The sequence below is a fragment of the Haemorhous mexicanus genome, chromosome 1, assembly GCF_027477595.1.
Source record: "Haemorhous mexicanus isolate bHaeMex1 chromosome 1, bHaeMex1.pri, whole genome shotgun sequence".
In the NCBI taxonomy this organism is placed as follows: Eukaryota; Metazoa; Chordata; class Aves; order Passeriformes; family Fringillidae; genus Haemorhous; species Haemorhous mexicanus.
In genome coordinates, this window is record NC_082341.1 from 130,782,417 (window position 1) to 130,800,752 (window position 18,336).

Genomic DNA, 18,336 nt, shown 5'->3' on the forward strand with positions numbered 1-18,336 from the left:
TTGTCACTCTTTTCCTTCTATAGTGTGATCTTGTGTTGAGAATTAAGTAGTCTGTTAAATTTATTGGAAATCTGATTATAAGATTTTATAAAATACTTGACTTAGTTTGGTAGCAATTAATATTTTTCTTTTTTACATAGGATAAGTTCAGTATTTAGATAAACTGATTATTTAATATTTAATTTCCAGAGTTTAAGGTAGAGAAGGAAAAGCATCTATCACAGAAATTAATATGTTTTTGGTGAAATAATTTATTAAAATTCAGACCCAGAAAGGGAGTGTACTTGTCCTTTTTATAATTATGTTCCCAACATCACAGCATGCTATAGCCACCATTATAATCTGAGCTCTCATTAGGGTTATGGTTGAAAAATATTTGATTTAATGAATAGGAATTCAAAACTCGAAACTATTTGAGATTTCTTGGACATTGAAATGCACTCTGCAGGGAAAAAAAAAAAACAACACCTTTTCTGGAAATAGTTTCTTGCTGTTTAACTGATGCTGTAAGATGTAAAAGGAATAATACCTGAAATAACTTCCTAAGGTTTAGGGTACTTAAGGTTCTGTTCTTTTATTTTAGTAACAGCAGTCATGTCATTTTTTATTATTGGTTGTTTATGGTTTCAATTCCTCAGGCTCCAGGGTCTGCTGCCATAACTTTCAGAAATATTTTGCCAAGAGAGTTAGCATAAGATAGGGCACAATGTTATCCAAGAATGAGTCATAGTTCTGGCTTATTCTTGGAGGAAATTAATGCTAGGGAAACAAAGGAAAGAACATGAAATGGAACCTGATGGTCATTTTTTTTCTAAATCCCTAAGTTTGGGTCTAAGTATGAATGTGAGAAGAGCTCAGGGCCCCTCTGGGCTTTGGCTTTGTACAGGCACCCTCTGGTGCACCTGTGTGTCAAAGAAAAGTGCTCCCTGGGCTAGGTGCACTGAGCCATTGCACAGGCTGTCAGCTCTGGGAGCAGGACATTTGCAATTCTGCCAGGTGCTGAAGGTGTACAGCTTACCAAAGAGACATGGGCTAAGGGATTGAGGTGAGGTCTGTTGCACAAAACTGCAATGTGCTGAGTAAATGTTCCCTAGGAAGTGTTTGGGAAGAGTTAAACCGGGTTGAATATAGCCAAAGAGGTCATTAAGAGCAGCAGACTCTGGCCAGTACAGGGCACTGGATGTTCATGATGGAGAGGTGCAGGTTTCACAGCTTCCCCTGGTTAGGTGCCACAGAAAGGCATGAGAGAAATCATCCCAGAAAAATGCTTCCTGTTTCATGGGGCTTCCCACTGGGACAGATGCCAAGGTAGAAGAATTTGTCTTATGATTCATTTCTCTCCTAGGCCTCATTCAGAATTTTTGGTAGGCACTCTCTGAATTCAGGAACTGCAGCAGAAAAAAAGTACAGCTATTGCATTTTTTTAAATAACTTTTGTCAAAAAAGTAATGAAATATAATTACAGAATAGAATAAAATAGAATTAAATTGCATAGCATAGCATAGCTCAAGTTGGAAGGACATCAAAAGACCTTCTCCAAACTTTCACAGGAAAGGTGGCCTAAATATTGGTCCAGTACTGGCAGGGGATTCATACTTACCTCATCCTATCTAAGGACACTGGCCATATGTGCTTGGGAAAGATAATTATTATGCCCATATTGCTACTGTGGTTTTTTGTTTATTTTTTGAGGGACCTAATTCTGTCTCTTAAAACACACAATTTGCTTTTGATGGAGTTTGTGGGAGCCAGGGGAAATGTGCTTTTTGGCTACATGTATGTGGGGTATGTGAAAGCTGTAGGCCTTTATGGTGGTTTTCATGTTGAAACCAGAACTAATTACAGTTTTGTGTAACTGAGAAGCAGCACTCAAGGTTTGAAGACTGCTCTAAGTACAGATTCCTATATTCAGTCACACTCATATTTAGATTACAGGTTTTCAAGGACTTAATTTTTGCAAGTAATTAGACAAAAGTGAAACCGCTAGGTAAATGCTTAAAACTATCTGATTACATTTGTAATTCCTACTTGTGTTCAATCCATTTCAGTTGCTCCTTATGTCCTGGTATGTATCTGATTTCATCTGTGAGTGCTTGGATAACTGTTGTCTGACTGTACATCTGCCTTGTTTTTCTTAAGTGTTTTACCTCAGCTTAAGAAATTGTTCTGATGTGGGGGTCAAGAACTTAGAAGTGCCAGGCTGCCTGTAAGGAGAACTGCTCTCCAAACCCTAGTACAGCTGAAGGTTCAGTTTCATTTTGAATTGCAAAATTCTTGTTTTCTTTATAATCATGCTAGACATTTGTTGTTGATATTATCTTGTGGTAATGCCCCACAAGTGCATTATATGTTAGCCTGGATTCCATGACTCAAAAGTATGTGTGCTGAAAAAACCCTCTCCCTACGCATAGAAGACTCAGACTGGCAGATACTACTCTGCATATTCAAAAAAAAAAAAAAAAAAAAAGAAAAAAGAAAAATGCCTGCTTATCTTTCAAGTAATATGATAATATGTTCCAGATACAGAAGGCAAGATTAACATTTAGAAAGAAATTCAACAGTATCTTAAATTAATAGAAATAAACTCTCCAGACTTTAATATTTAATGCATAGCAACATTCTCCACTGGTAATACAGCAGTGATAATGAACAGCTGTAACAAATATATAATTTTTTCCCCTACTGATAAACCTTTACAAGAAAGGTTGCAATCTCTCTCTGCCTCTTATTCGCTTTTGCTTTTGTAGCATGTCATGTAGTACGTATAAACTCTATTTAGAGAGATAATTTACCACAACATTTTTCACAATGTAAAAGGTTACTCATTCACACAGAGTCAAGCAGTAAGGCAGAAAATGCCTTTTTGAATGAGATTTTTTTTTTATTTTCTGTATAATGTCATATTCTCTGCAGTACAGGAGGAAGAAAATGGTGTTAGAAGCCGTAAAACTCATTTCTTATTATTGCTTTAATACTGACCTTGGCATTTTGTGAAACAGCCCCCCATTTAAAAAAAAGGATAAAAAAGAAGAAAGTGAATATACTCCTCAAATTAGGAAACAAATGCTTAAGAGAACTATTGAAAAGGACTCTAATTTTCTGTGGTTTTCTGTCCTCTAAATGGAGTTTTGAATTATAACACTATACACAGCCATTGGGAATTTCAGACCCATAGAACTCTCTACCTTGTTTCAGGCAGTAGAAATAAATTTTGGTGATATTACAGCAAAAGTGTTAAAACCACAAACTCTCCTATTAAAGACACAAACCATTATGAGCCATATCAACATGTAAGACAACAATAAGAATAGAAAATAATAAATTAAAAAATAAACAAAAAAAGAGTAGTGTGTGGGGACACACTACTCTAAATACAGCACTACACAGAAAAATATGTCTGAAAGTGAAACTCACTCATCTTCCAAGGAAGTACAGTGTGCTTTTATTTGTAACTCTTCGAAAGGCCTGGATTTAGTCCCATGTGGCCAGTTGTGCTAATGTCATCGGTTTATCTTAAATAACCCAGAGGACTTAGGACAAAAAGAAAAAAAAGACAGTGTAAGAATATAGAAGGGTATAGTATCTCCCTCTGTCCCCAGGAATAATTGCTGAGGTGAAAACACCAAAGGGAAACAAATGTGTAAGTCTGATGGACATCAGAAGGTTAGTGCTTTTTTATAATCATATTTTCAGGCTGAGGGCAAGAACCTTATTTCACCACTGGTCTATCTGAGAAAATTATTAGCAGCTATATATTTCACATATTTTATGTCAGCCTTCAGCACTTAACCAGCCTATTAAACTAGAGAAATCTTTCAGGGAAGAAACCTGCTTGAAAGCAGCATATGGAGAACAATTTGAGGAGTAGAAATTTAACCTAAATAAAGGTGAGTTTCACTTCATAGATTAAAATACTCAAGTCATAATGTCTGCGTATAGGATTTAATGTGTTTCCCTGAACATAGGCATCATGCTGCCAGCAGGTTTGGAGCTCGGAGGGAGCTGCACCTTTCTGGAACTGGACTGGTATACCAGAGGGATGCTCCAGGATGTCTCTGATGGTACTATATACCTCTGATGGTACTATATACCTCTGTTTAACTTCTAGAAGTTGTCCACATAAAAAGCATTTGTCCAAACCATCATTATACCTAATGGCGGTTAGTTGTTGACAAAATGTGTGTCTGCTGTATGTTGATGTGAGTATATGTGTAGGCTTTGCTGTCTGTGTGTAATGGGTACTTAGACATATAGGACATAGACAAGAACCTATATGTAGGCACCTAATTTAAGTGTCTTCATTCTTAAGCTGAATCCTACCCTTAACCTATGGAGATTTAGATAAAGTACTGCTTGTGTCAGAATGTGAAATTCAAGATTTCAATGACACAGATAAAAGAGGACTTAAGATTGTCCTGAACTAAGAAATCTTCACATCTAAAAGATATATTCATCAATTTAATAAATACCTAGAAACATAATTAATTATTTTAGTTGAATGTAAAACAGATAATGTTTGTGGATTTCATTTGGATTAAAAAAAGCAAACAGCAAATAATTTTTCAAGTTCAACATAGCATTTCAAATATAAGTGTGAGCTCAAATCTAATGTTAAGTGACCTCTGATTTTTATGTGAGGAAAATATGTGTGCAACATTTTTTATTTACAGTGATAGGTTTTTAGAATGACCCATTTAAACAAAAGCTTCTTGCAAGTTAAAAAAAAAAAAAATGGGAGAATGCAGAGATACTTACAAAAAAATTTGTGAGGAAATTTTTGTTGTTTAGGAAATTTACAAGAGACCCCAAACAAATGATTGGGAAGTTTAATTTCACATGAAATGCAGAAGAATTAAGTGAACATTTCAGAGCTGCTCATTTCAGACTCTCATTTTCCATTCCAGATACCTTAAAAACAGTCACAGTTCTGGGTCATCTCACCCAGATCAATGCTTCAACCCCCAGGTTAAAGGTTGAAATGACTGAGTCTTACTTAGGTCTCAACTATGCCATGTATTTTTACTCTAATCAGTATGAAGAATAAAGCATGATCCAGCATGATGAATACACCTGTACAAGAAAAAAAAGCAACGGAATTGGGAATTGCACCAAAAACTTTTACTTTTTTTTTAATGAAAGGCAAAAAAATGCAGTCAATAAGAGCAATTTGCCATAGTAACAGAATTTTGCATTAATAAAATATCTTCATTGTGGATATACTTCTCCTTTCTCCCTATGGAAGCAGTTATACCTCATGAAAGGACTTTAATTTTCACTGGATGAAAGGGAGAAGGGCTGACATTAGCCACAAGGCAAATGGAATAGCAGCTCTGAGTATCACCAATCAATATTTATGCCTGTGGCTACTGTAAAATGCTGGGGTAAAACCAGACAGGTTTGAGTTTTCCACTGAGGAGCAGGAGAGTGCCTCTTCTGAAGGGCTTCCTCAGCTCATCCTAATCCCAGTTGCCAGGCTTTGGTGCTGCAAAACTAGAACTGGAAGCAGGGTTCCAGTGAAATGGGAGCTGATGTTCGAAGTGACAAAGTGGTAAAAAATTTCTGAACTCTTCCTGTTTCCACTGCTCTGGCAAAACTCTAAATCATACCCAAAGGGCAACATTTGCAGCAGCAGAGCTGCTTTGTTCTCCTGACTGAATCATTGCTCATTAGCCTTATCTTTAGTAACAATTATCATTTCTCATGCTGTGCAGGCCCAGTGAATCTTAGGTAACGTGGCTTCAGGCTGGGTACAGGACTTATGCACACACCCTTTGGCAGATTTATTAAGTGCAAGGGGATGAATCTCAAGGGCAACTCACAGAAACCTGAGCAAGTCTCTTTTACAGATTCCTTTTTAATGTTATCATTTGAATGGATCATTTTGCATATTGAGTCATAAATTTCCAAGATATTTTTTAATTCAAAAAGTAAGAGCGAGGAAATATATGGAATTTTTGGTGCTCATTTATGCAATATAGAGCAGTCATATTTACTCATGTCAGTTAAAAAAATCATAAATTTGCCAGACAACATGGACATGGAAAAGCATGGTGAGGTATTTTCAGCTATGGATGTATCAGGGCTACCAACAGTTATATTACTGCTTTTGCTTTGAATACTACAGTGCCTCTTGGTGCTGTATAAAAACGTCCAAGGTCTTCCACTTGATAATTCATTCTGGTTAGGTATTTTGCTTTGAAATAACTTTTACTATTGAATTTAACAGACTGTTTTTATCACTACCATTAACAACCAATCCCATTCGTTCCCTCTCTTGTTCCTTTATTTTTTTAAAAAAAAACCTACACACAAGCAAAAGAATTTAAACACTATATACATTTTTAAAAGTTTAAATATAGAAACATAAAATTGAAAGTTAAAAAAATATTTGTAAAAAAGTGAAGCAATCTCTTTCTGATAAATTCCCTGACTATAATAGTGACATCATGTTTCCCAACCTTTATAGATTTATGGAGTAATTTTTCTTTCCAGTATGTTGCAGTTGTTTGCATAGCACCAGCTTCCTGCCTAGTATTGTTAACTTTGATTTTCATAGGTCACAAATAGACAAGAAATTAAAAAAATCCTTCAAATCCTTTAAAACAGACTAATTTATGTGGCAGAATAAATACAGCTTCTGAACTTGTGATAGTTTGTGTTTGTTATATTTTAGTGTTGAATTTTTGTGTAGTCTGGAAAAGAAACAGCAGAAGCCTGTGTGACAAAATATGACTGGCATGTTACATGTTGAGGATGAAAAATTAATTCTACATATATGAATTCTTTTTTTTCTGTGAAATATGTGAATTTGTGATAGAGAATATGTTCAACTCGAGTCAAAATAAAGGATGGAATGATACAAAGATTAATGAGAGGGGTAGAAATTTCATTGTTGGCTTTTTATTCAACACGGAGTTTGTACTGAAAGTAATTACATGGATAAAGAAAATATAATTTTTGAACGAGTGATGGATTTTTATTTTTTTTTTCTCTTTTCAATGACTCTGATTGGCATTTCATTCCTGAAATAGGAGTTCTCTTGGAACAAAGTGATCCATATACCATGGAGAATTACTACCAAGTTACTTAAAGCACTGGGAATTGCTTGCAATTCTGTTAATAAATGAAAATAGTTCCGAAACTATCACCTTAAAAAGGTGTAGACACTAACTTATTAATAACCATTTTTGAGAACTGGTCAAAGAGGACAAGAAGGTTGCACTAGAGGAGAACAAATCCCCAAGGAAAATTTTAGCCAGCTCTGGCTTTTTACTCCTGGAATCTCCTCAGGATAGTAACAGAACTGTGTGAATTGCAGGCAGCCCACTGGCCCTCAAGAACAGCAGAGCACAGCAGCAGAAGAGTTTATTCTGCTCTTCATCTTGACACTGCTTTTAGAATGAGAGCCAGGCAAAATACACTAATCATTATTTTGTTATAGAAATGAGTAAAGAAAATTATTCTTAGATATGCACAGGGTCCTAACCAGGACACTCAGGTAAGCATGAGACTTGTGTTGATAAAAGTCAGAGGTCATAATATCCCTCTGCCTCCATTCCTCTGTTTATTGCAGTGAAAGTCATGACTTTTATTTATTCCTCCTCAAAATTGTTAAAATTATGACTTGACTAGTAATCACAGATGACTATGAAGAGCTAAAGGATTATGTAAATACAACCCTTTTTTCTTGTTATTGTGCTGTCTAATACATTGTTCTCTCAATCCTCCCTGCCATTAGGCTGCCATCAAATGCGGTTTGTACAATAAACGCATTACGGCTTTAATCCATGCTGTTATAAATTTAGAAGCCATAATAGTGTATCTTACTGGCTTTATAAATATACCTGAGTAGCTAAATTCTAACTCTTTTTCTAATTAAAGTGAAGAGGGCCATAGTTTCCCTTAACCTTTCTGGTTGTTGGTCAGCACAGAGCTTTCGTGGGGTTAACTCATATAGTAAAATTTTTCTCAGCACTGTCTTGGGAGCAGCATTAGCTCCCAAGTAAGAGTATTTTCTCTATTAAACCCCTAGACCTCCCTTTATGCTCAAGATTAAGCAGAATCTCCTTTCTACTGGGGCTAATAATTCCTTTTTATCTAGAGGTAAATGAAACTCAAACACGATAAATACCACAGGCAAAACAATGCAATGCCGGCTTTTTTGTATGTTGATAGCCTCATACAAATGGATAGTTTTGCTCAGTTTTTAATTGCTTCTGTTATTAAACCTCCCTTTAGAAGCAAAAACAGTTTTTGAAGAAAGAAACCCACGTTTAACATTTCACAGCAAAAGAACCCTTCATCAGTCATCTGACCTTTCTCAACCTGCCTTGAGGTTACTTCAAAGAAAAAAGTCAGCAGGCAAAACTTGGAAATCTCAGGCGTCTCCCAGTTTTATTCCAAGACTTAAGATACCTAGAAAGGTTTCTGAATTCAGCTGACCATTTTCTGTGCAAGCAAAGAGAAAACAGGGGGGAAAAAATGTGAAAAGCATCACAATAAATCTGCAAGACTTTTTCACCTTTTATTTTTAGGTTTCTTTGCTTTGTGGAAGGACAGGGCTTTAAGTTTGCCTCCTCTCAGTGAAAGGTAAAAACTGTATTTGATAGCAGCCAGGGAAGCCCCAAAAGGGCTTGGCATGCCCTGCTCTTGTGCTGTGCTAGCTGAAATCCCTCCTCTGATTCAGAAAAGACCTTCAGTTTTCTTCACACCTTGCAGATAACTATTGAAAGAAAGGGAGACCATGAGTGTGGCGACCAGAGACATTAATCTTACTAACAAGGAGTGCAGAAAGAGACAGACCTAAACACTAATACTGTTTTTAAATGTATAGTGCTGCATTAAGGAGCATCACTAATTTAACCTATGGATTATATTCCAGGCAAACTTTCATACAGTTCTCTATGTATATATTAGTCAGCAGAAATCACGAGTCTCAGATTATTCACTTCATCAGATTAGTTTAGGACTTCATATTTAAAGTAGAAGAGCAGTATTATTCTTTACAAATTCGTTAGAATTTCACTCTTACTCACTGATTTCAAAACTATCTATCCAGACCAAAAATGTTCAATTTTATTTCTGCACATATTTGTAGGACACAAGTCAGGTTTTTTTGATCTGCGAGGCAATACTATGGGTACTTAAATTGTGTATCTGTGCAAGTAATAACTAATCACCAGCTAATATTTGTTAAGTACTGTTTCTCCTTTCTTTGACCTAAAGGAATTCTCTCAGTGGATGCTTTAACTTAAGGGGCTTTTAACTGAGAAAAACCCATTACACCAGACTGTAGTTAAGTATACTTTTGGCAGCTAAGGTGCTGCACATGATGGTTAGGAGAATCTGCAACACAAATCTCCACAGATTTATCCACAAAACTGCTGAAACAATGAAAATTCTGTCATTATGTAGCAATTTGGGCTCTGCTCCAAATGGGAGAATTCCTTTCAAAGTGTGCATACTGCACCTGTATTAAGTTGATTATATTTTAAGTAATTTAGGTGCTTGCCTAAAGTTGCTTGCTCAAAGTTAGCAGTATCACATGAAAAGTGAGAGAAGATTAGTGAAAGAAGAAGGAGACTAGGACTTGCAAGGTAAAATGAACAGCACAATGGTAAGAGAGAGCAGGAAAGGAAATTGCTGTGCCAGGGAGTGTCCCACAGGGAGTTCTCCAGAATCAGCTTTAATTAATGTTCCAGTCCACAACCCTTGTACAAAAGCTGAAATCTGATAGAGATTGCTAATAGCATAATGCTATCCTTTATCATTTTAACTCAAAGGAATACATCATGAATGAAATGAATGACATAGAAGACTGGAGTAATAGAAACGGCCCAAAGTATCATAGTGTAAAAAGGCAAGGCCAGGAATGTATGGTTACTTAATGTAATCTCTAATCATAAAGTAGGTAATAGATTGCTGAGCAAGAGAAGGACCTTGGGGCAATCCCAGAAATAATATCAGACATGAATATTTTGCAGCTATGGAAAAGACAAGTATATAACCAGAATTTATCAGAGATGTTTCCGAAAGATTGAGGGGATAACTACACAGACCAGCAAAGCCTCCTCTTAAAGACAATAGCTTTGCTTAGGAAATGTGATTTCAAATGGGAATAAGGGCACAGAAGGGCTGCAAAACTGGTTATAGGGACACAGGACCTATGATACCCTGTGAGTGTGAAAGGCATTGTTTCGTTCAGCCAAACAAGCCGGAGGCTGTGGAGGGAGAGAAGTGCTCTGTATAGTTAGAAGGCTATATGTGAACTCTAAGGAAAGAAAAAAAAAAAAAAAAAAAAAAAAAAAAAAAAAAAAAAAAAAAAAAGGAAACAAAACCATATCTGCTGTCTGGGCAGTACAACAAGTGCATTTAAAATGGCACAGAATAACTTCTGATGTGAATTTGGATCCTCATCATTAAAGCACTGGGTTTCAGGAAATACTCACAGAAGACATAGAAGAAAAAACAAACCTAACTGCTCTCACAGTGCTACAGCTGACACCTCCAAAAGATGGCACTTGTTTTCTCTTGTGACCAGCAGGAAGTTGGGTGTACTTTGGGGGGAAGATATTTTCATCTCGATGTGAGATCAAGTAGGTGGGTACTTGATCAACAAGTGACAAAATTAATTATAGTACATATCACCTGGGTTAGTTTCTTGTATGTTTTAATAGAGATTGAGAAGAAATTTCTGTGGAGATCAATCAGGTTAAGACTTAAACTTCTTATTTGCTTTCGTCCTGGTATCATACATGAGATATTTTCATTAAGTTTTGCAAGTTGGAGGTACTGCACTATAGCAAAAGTGAAAGGTGGTCACAGTCCTATTAGCCAGTTATGGCAAGATGATCCTGGCATGGCCAGACTAATGTCTGGAAATTTCTGTAAATTTAAGGCAGTCTCTACAAAAGAAAATAGTACATTAATTCTTCAGTGCCTACTACAGATAAATAAGCCTCTAAAGTTGTTCCTTTCTACACACTTTTAGCTGGTAAATTTGCTTCTCAGTGACAGTTTACTTCTTCAGACATGAAAGTCAATGTCAAAAAATTCCATTTTAAATTTTTTTAAGAGTCCATTATAACTGCCTTTTAAGTTTCCTTGATTAGCACAGAAAATATGGAACAGCTATTAAACTGCTGTTCCCCTAATAAACATTAATTATAAGACAGCAGGTGATTAATCACTGATAATGAGCTATAGATGACTTTTAATGGTCAGCTAATAGTGTCATGGGCCTTTAATGCTGAAAATAATTAAAATTAATATCAGATTGTATGGTGAATACACATGGTAAAATGTGCTTACAGTTCAAAAAGCGGACAACCAAATATAGAAGGAATATCTTTCCCTGTGACCATGACACTTTCTAGCTCAGTACTCTAGGCATGTGCAGGAGGGGAAATATTAATTATTGGTTTAAGGACTGTTTTAGACAGAGCTTAGATTTGGCTTATAATTTATGGCTGTATTTCCCACTGCAGGTGAAAATCCTAACCAGCATTTTGCAATTTTCTCCTTTGTTGTTGATCCTGGCACAAGAAATCTTAAATTATAGCATGGAGAGTGAATCCATAATGGCAAAGAAATATTTTCCATCACGTCTCCACTTCTGAAACAACCTATAGATTATTACTAAGGCACTCCCATGAAAATAGAGATGTGACTTGGAGTCTCTCTCCAGCTGCAAAGAAAATGTAATCCTGGCCTTTCCATCCTAGATTGTTATAAGTGATGCTGCTCTGTAAGGTTCAGTCTTTAGGGGGGGAAGAGCAGTTCTTTAACTGAAAGAGAGTTACAGCCCTGAAAGAAGATCCAAACCCATCAACATTTTGCACCTTAAAATGAAATTTGCTTGTTTTCCCTTCCTATCCTGCTGGGTCATGTCAATATCCTGGCATTCACTTGCCTTCCTGCTGGGAACCAAACTCTCCCACTGTACTTGTGGAAAGTTCTGAGAGGCGCTCAGCACAGATTGCTTTGCTTCTTTAGGGCTACTTTTTCTCCCAGGACAGGTCTAAGCTTTGTGTTCAAACAGGTTTTATCCATACTGAATAGTTCCTTCAATATGTTGTATCCCATACTGTATTTGGCATTGTTGGGAAAGTGTTAATGTGCCATGTCAGAAAGTGTATGAATGATCATACAGCACAGGCAAATATAGGATGGTGCTTGAGCCCATGTCCTGCCTCTCTTCACTTTCTATTGTAGGTAAAGTCTTTGGTACCTAACTTTTGTCATTGCAGATTCTGAAATGTATTCTATGTATTAGGGTTTACCAGGATGGTATCAAAGCATTTTTTTTAAGGAGCTTCTTCCCTATTCGTGGATAAATTAGGAATTCTAATGTTACAGCTATATAGAAAATCTGATTGTTATAAAATTCCTAAGAATTTGGGGAATAAAATTTTCTAAATTTTTGGTGGGGTTTTGTGTTGCTTTTTTGGTTTTGTTTTTTAATTTTGTTTTTGTCTTTGGTGGGGTTTTTTTTGGTATGTAAAAGCTATCAGTGAGTACTGGATTTAAATGTGAAAAGCAAAAGAATCAGTTCACCAAGGTGGGAACAGATGTGAATTCAATGTTGAAATAGTCTTGGTTTTGCAATAATTTTCATACTATTCACTGTCCTTTTCTATTTTTTTACAGTACCTATCAGTATTCCATGTTGTCTTGCCATGTGTTAGATCCTCATCAGTCAAACATTTACACAGGTGAATAGCTTTACAAATGTCACCAGACCAAATTAAGGAAGTCTGCCCACATGAGTAGTTGCTTTTAACTGCAAACTTTTCTGAGAGCTCACATGAGGTTGGAAGGTCTTGGCATGTGATACAGCAATCATGAAACTTTGAGCTTTATTCTAAATTTACACCAGGGTTATTCCATTCATATCACTGGTGGAGCTAATTTCACTTTGGTTTTTGAAATAGCAAAATATTCTTAGCAATTGTAAATGAGCAACTTGAAAAGGTCATAGAAATTAATTGAGGAAGGGGAAGGGAAGGACAAAAATTAAAATGTGGGAGCAGAGATACAGGGAAGAAGAAGAGAAGAAACAGGAGTGAAGAAAAAGAAAAATATTAAGAATATCTGGAAGCATAAGAGATGGATAGGAAAGAGCAGAATATAAAACCAGGAAAAAACAGATGTAGAAAGATAACATCAACAGAAACCACTTTTCATACTGTTGTGGATTGAATTCCTCTGCTTTTTTTGGTTTGTTTGTTTGTTTTCATGAATTTTTAATGGATTATGTATTTTCAATGGATTTTTTATGCTTCACAAGATTAAAATTTAAAAAAAAGAGATACATGAAATATTTTTTTTAAAGTTTAATATCACTATTCAAATGACAGTTTTCACAGTTTCAGCTGATGTCCTGAAAGTAAGTCAAATTATGAAATTGTAATCTTGCATTTCAAAATGCATTGACAATGTTGGGGGGTAATACTCTAGCAATTAGAAAAGGAGGAATTTAAGTCATAGTTGTACATAAATGACAGATAATCAATCATTAGCTTCCTTCAGCCATTTCCAAAAGTACCATTTTTAAGGCTGAATATTTGGCAATATGACATTTATTATTATTATTGCTATTAATGATTTATGTAATTTTTTTTAATTAAAAAAATTTCCTTACAAGAACATAAGGGAAATTTGAAATTTTCAGGAAAATTTATGAGCATTTATACGAATTATTGCCAGATTTTTGATAAGACATAAACCCAAGTTTCTAACTGCTTGTAGTCATTAAAGAGCAGAAGACAGTTTTTGGAAGAGTTGCACAGTCAAGCACCCATTGGGCTGGCCAAATTCCAGTGTGGAAAATTACATTCTGCTTACTGACAATTGCCTCTTCTATTTCAAACATCAAGGCCTGTTTTTTACCTGCTGTCCTAGTTATTAGGCTTGTGGCTAACCTGGAACATGTTGCTAAATCCATCACATGCTTATCTACCTTGCTGAACTGTCACCCTGATCATTTATTACCTCTGTTAAGGAAGTGTGTTGGTTTTAATCAGTGTGATGGCAATTTGACTTCTGTACAAAAACAAGAAAGTATTACAAATAAGATCCAGACCAGAATTTCAAAAGCTAATCATTCAGGAAAATTACACTCTAGGTTTCTTGTATTAATTAGCCCTCTGTCTCAATACACATTTCTTGTAAAACACATTTAAACTAAATCAGAGGACACTCTTCCATTGAACAGTTGAGTGCTTGCATAGTTTTAGTCACGTGCAAAACCTAATCAGCTCTGAGCTGCAGATATACAAATTGCATTTTTTATTTATAAAGGGAAAGGAAGTTTAAATTACTTGATTGGTCTTCTGCCAACACTGAAGCTGGAGAAGATTTAAAATAATGTTGAATCCTTTCTCAAATACCTTAATTGCAAAGGCAAGTGATTAGAGCATCCTTAACTCTTTTTAAAGACAGTCATGTTGAAACAGAACCTAAGTCTTATCAAGTAATAAGGTGAATGTCAGTGGAAAAGATAATGTGTATGTGCAACATGATACTTTAATCAGCAATCACAGAGCTCAAGAAGCAGCAGGTACATTGGCTCATGAAAGCACTGTGGATTCCTGCAGGAGAAATGGCAAAGTACAACAAGATCATTGCCTTTTCAGTAATAGGGCTGCAATTAGGACAGGATTGCTTTTTCCTTGTTTTGCCCTGTAATTACATATAACAGCCTTGATAAGATTAAGTGCTGTGATAAATTCTGCATTTTTTCTTAGCTGAAAATAGGAACTGTATGTGTTTTTAGATAACCAGATAATTTAAAATCTCATCATCAAGCTCATTTGTCAGGACTTCTTCAAAGATTGAAATCAGTCAGATTCTGTTTCATGTTCAGGCATATCATTTTTGCAATGGAAAGAGATACAATGCTTCCATAGCAACACATTAAATACATCAAGTCCATGCCTTTAGAGCTACTGGCATTAGTTTAACATGAATTCTCAACTATTTGTATGAAAAAATGTTGCTTCATATATATATATATATATATATATATATATATATATATATAAGTGTGTGTGTGTGTGTGTGTGTGTGTGTGTGTGTGTGTGTGTAAACATGCAAGTACATCTGGTATTTCTTATTGATGATTAAGCAGAACTTACTCTATATACCAGTGAAGCTAAAGACAACCCCCCCCCCAACTCACATATTGTACAAAATCTATTAATAGATGGACACTTAACAGCTGTACAAGTGTATCTTAATGAACCTTAGGATGGTATGGCTTTCCTTGTAATTGCTGACAACTATGTTGCTTTACGTTTTAAGATCATGCAAGCTTATCAGGGATGCCATTGACTTGTACTTGTTCTGTTTATTGATTACTTAATTAGTTTCCAAGATAGCTAATCAGGGACAAATTCAAGTGTTTAAACATCTCTTGCTGTGTCGCACTTTGAGCACAAAATGGTGGAGCATCTGTGTTACTTAGAGAAATAAATTAACCCCACTGAATTGAACTAGTTTAAATCATGATATAGGGTACAAAGTTGGTACAAAAATATAAAAGTAATTTGGGGAAGCTGGTATGCTGTGTCATCCTCCAAAAACTTACAGGAAAGAAGGCTCTATCGGCTTCCCAAATGATAATGCGAAGATCATTTTCCTTTTTCTTCCACAGAGTTGTTTACCAAATGTAGCCTTTAACAGTCAGGATAAGAAGCTTTTTGCTCACAACAACAACCTCTAGGGATTTCTCTGTCACAGAAATAAAATCAAGCAAATGTCAACGTTCTTAGTAGCGAACATCGTACATCAGAGTTGAAACTGTGTCTATAATTGACTGTGGAGGGTGGTATCTGTCTCAAAACTTTAAACACTGAGCTTAAGCTCACACAGTGTTTTGTTTCGACAAACCCAGAATTATTTGTCTGTAATTTGCTCTTTTAAGGTCGTATTGAGTGTCTATCTTGAATAAAATTTCAGAAAATATTCAAACTAAAAAATTCATATTTTTTTACTTAAAAGCTTGAGATTAAATGTATAGGTTTTCTGAGAGACTGTATTCCTTAGTTAATTGTTCAGCATACTTGATGTAGATTCACTTTATTTGGGCTTATTAAATCTGCTTTATAAAGCAAAGGGCTTGGTGTAAAAACCAATTTTTCTCAGGATTTAATGAGGTATTTGATGTTAATACAAGAAAGAACTTCTACAGCTACATAACTTTGAATGAAGAACTCATCATAGAATCGAAGAATCATAGAATGGTTTAGGTTGGAAGAGGACCTTGAAGATCATCCAGTTCCAACCTCCCTGGCAAAGACAGGGACAGCCCCCACTATACCAGGTTGCTCAGAGCCCCATTCAATCTGCTCTTGAATTTCTGTCTTCCTGTGGCCTCTGACAGTTTTACCAGCTGTTCAATGTACTCTTTACAATTCTTTTTGAAAGATGATCAGAAAAACACAGCACATTTGCACGGATCTGTCCAAACTTAACACATTCTTTTTAGCCCTCTTCCCAGTATGGACTGAAGAGTTCAGTACTCAGGAGGATGTCTTTATTATCTGAGAAACTGCTCTGCTATGATACCCACAGCTGTTTAATATGAGAACAGAGCAACAGTGCTCAAGGCTCCTATTGTATCTTCTAGGCAAGAGAGACTGTAAGATTTGCTTGGCAATCAATCTCACACTTAAACTCAAAGGACACTAAACCAAGACAGAACTTTAATAGAAGTCAGTGGAGAGGAAAAGTGGGTGAAAACAGAAGAAAAAAAAAATTTCTGGAAATCTTTATGAAAAATAATTTGGCGCAAGTGAGACTTTGAAGTAAGGAATATTTTAACTGTTGCCATAAAATCTATATATCACATTTATTCTCAACAAATATACCAGCCTATGTTTAACAGACACAGATATATGATTTCTTTTTTTTCCAATGCAGCATGCAAGCTCATCTGTATGCTATTTAGTAATAGTGGATTGCTACTAAAATATTGATTCCTATGTTAATAATCACTATTCAAAAAAAAAAAAAAACTTTGAAGAAAGCATGCCTAAATCTAGTGCTTGAAGGAGGCTCTGCCTTCTAGTTACTACTCACCAGTATTTTTCCTAATATTCTGAAATCAAAATGTATCAATAAAATTCATTATTTTGAAACTCCTTAAGTTATTTTTTTGATGAGTCTGACTTTTCCTGGACTATTTTTGCTGCTGAAACCAGTAAGTTAATTCAGACTTTGTGTTTGCATGAAAACAATTGAACTTTTTTTATAGTATTCCTATTAAAATACATAACAGGATAGATAACTTCTATATAGGGTTAATTTTATACTTCAGGGGTTATTTTTACTTCTAGGGGTTATTTTATTATTTTAAATCAAATTTCATATGAAAAATTTATTAGACTACAACAGCTCTTAGAATAAAAATGTTTGGCCATTTTTATTTACCTACAGCAAGAAAAATGAAGTCAAGATGCTTCCAGTGATAACCTCTAGTGGCTTGATTTCTTCATCTACTCCTTCTTTAAAATGAACAAACATAATAATTTCATAAATATTGAACTTTAATTCAAATAAACATAACATAATTTGGAATATGGAGCAAAAGCAATTCAGTAAATACTACCATTTCACTGTATTTTTTTACCTGGTTTCTCATAATTTCAAGAGAATCATTATCCTATAACTAGAAGAAGAGGAAGATATTGTTAAAATCATGTCTTTGAAGAAACTGAAAATGAAGCATCTCCTGAAGTAAAGCAAAATATGTGTTAATTTTTCAACACAGTAATCTGCTAAAAATTTCATTGATAAAGCACAGAACACAGAAACGTGGTGGCGTTGAAGTATGGCAAAGTAAAAGAAATAATGTGGAAACTTTAGCTGCTAATAGCATCAGAAAGTTTAAAGAGTGCAGGATTTGTTTTTTATTATTTATATAACTTGCATAGCAAGGTCTTGCAGTAATTTGAGGGCATATAATATAGTAGTCAGTGCAGAGTCATTATGATCCTCTTGCCAACCCTAACTATAGACCAAAAGAGAAAAAAATTACTTGTGGTAATCTTTTGTTCTCCCAGGTATACACTGCATATGAAGCATCATTTACTGTCAACACCAAGAGATTTCACAACACAACACAATACGTAGTAAGAGACTATATATTATCATGAGGCTGTCCAAAAGCCATTGGATCTAAAGGATTAATTTAATGAATCTACTTGTAGTAAACTCAGGTTCCAGCTCTGAATACAGTAGACCTAGAGAAAAGGGGAGTTCCAAAAAATTCAAACTAGTAACTGGGATGTAGATGAACATTTCATCATTTTATTGCTATGCCTCAACATCTAT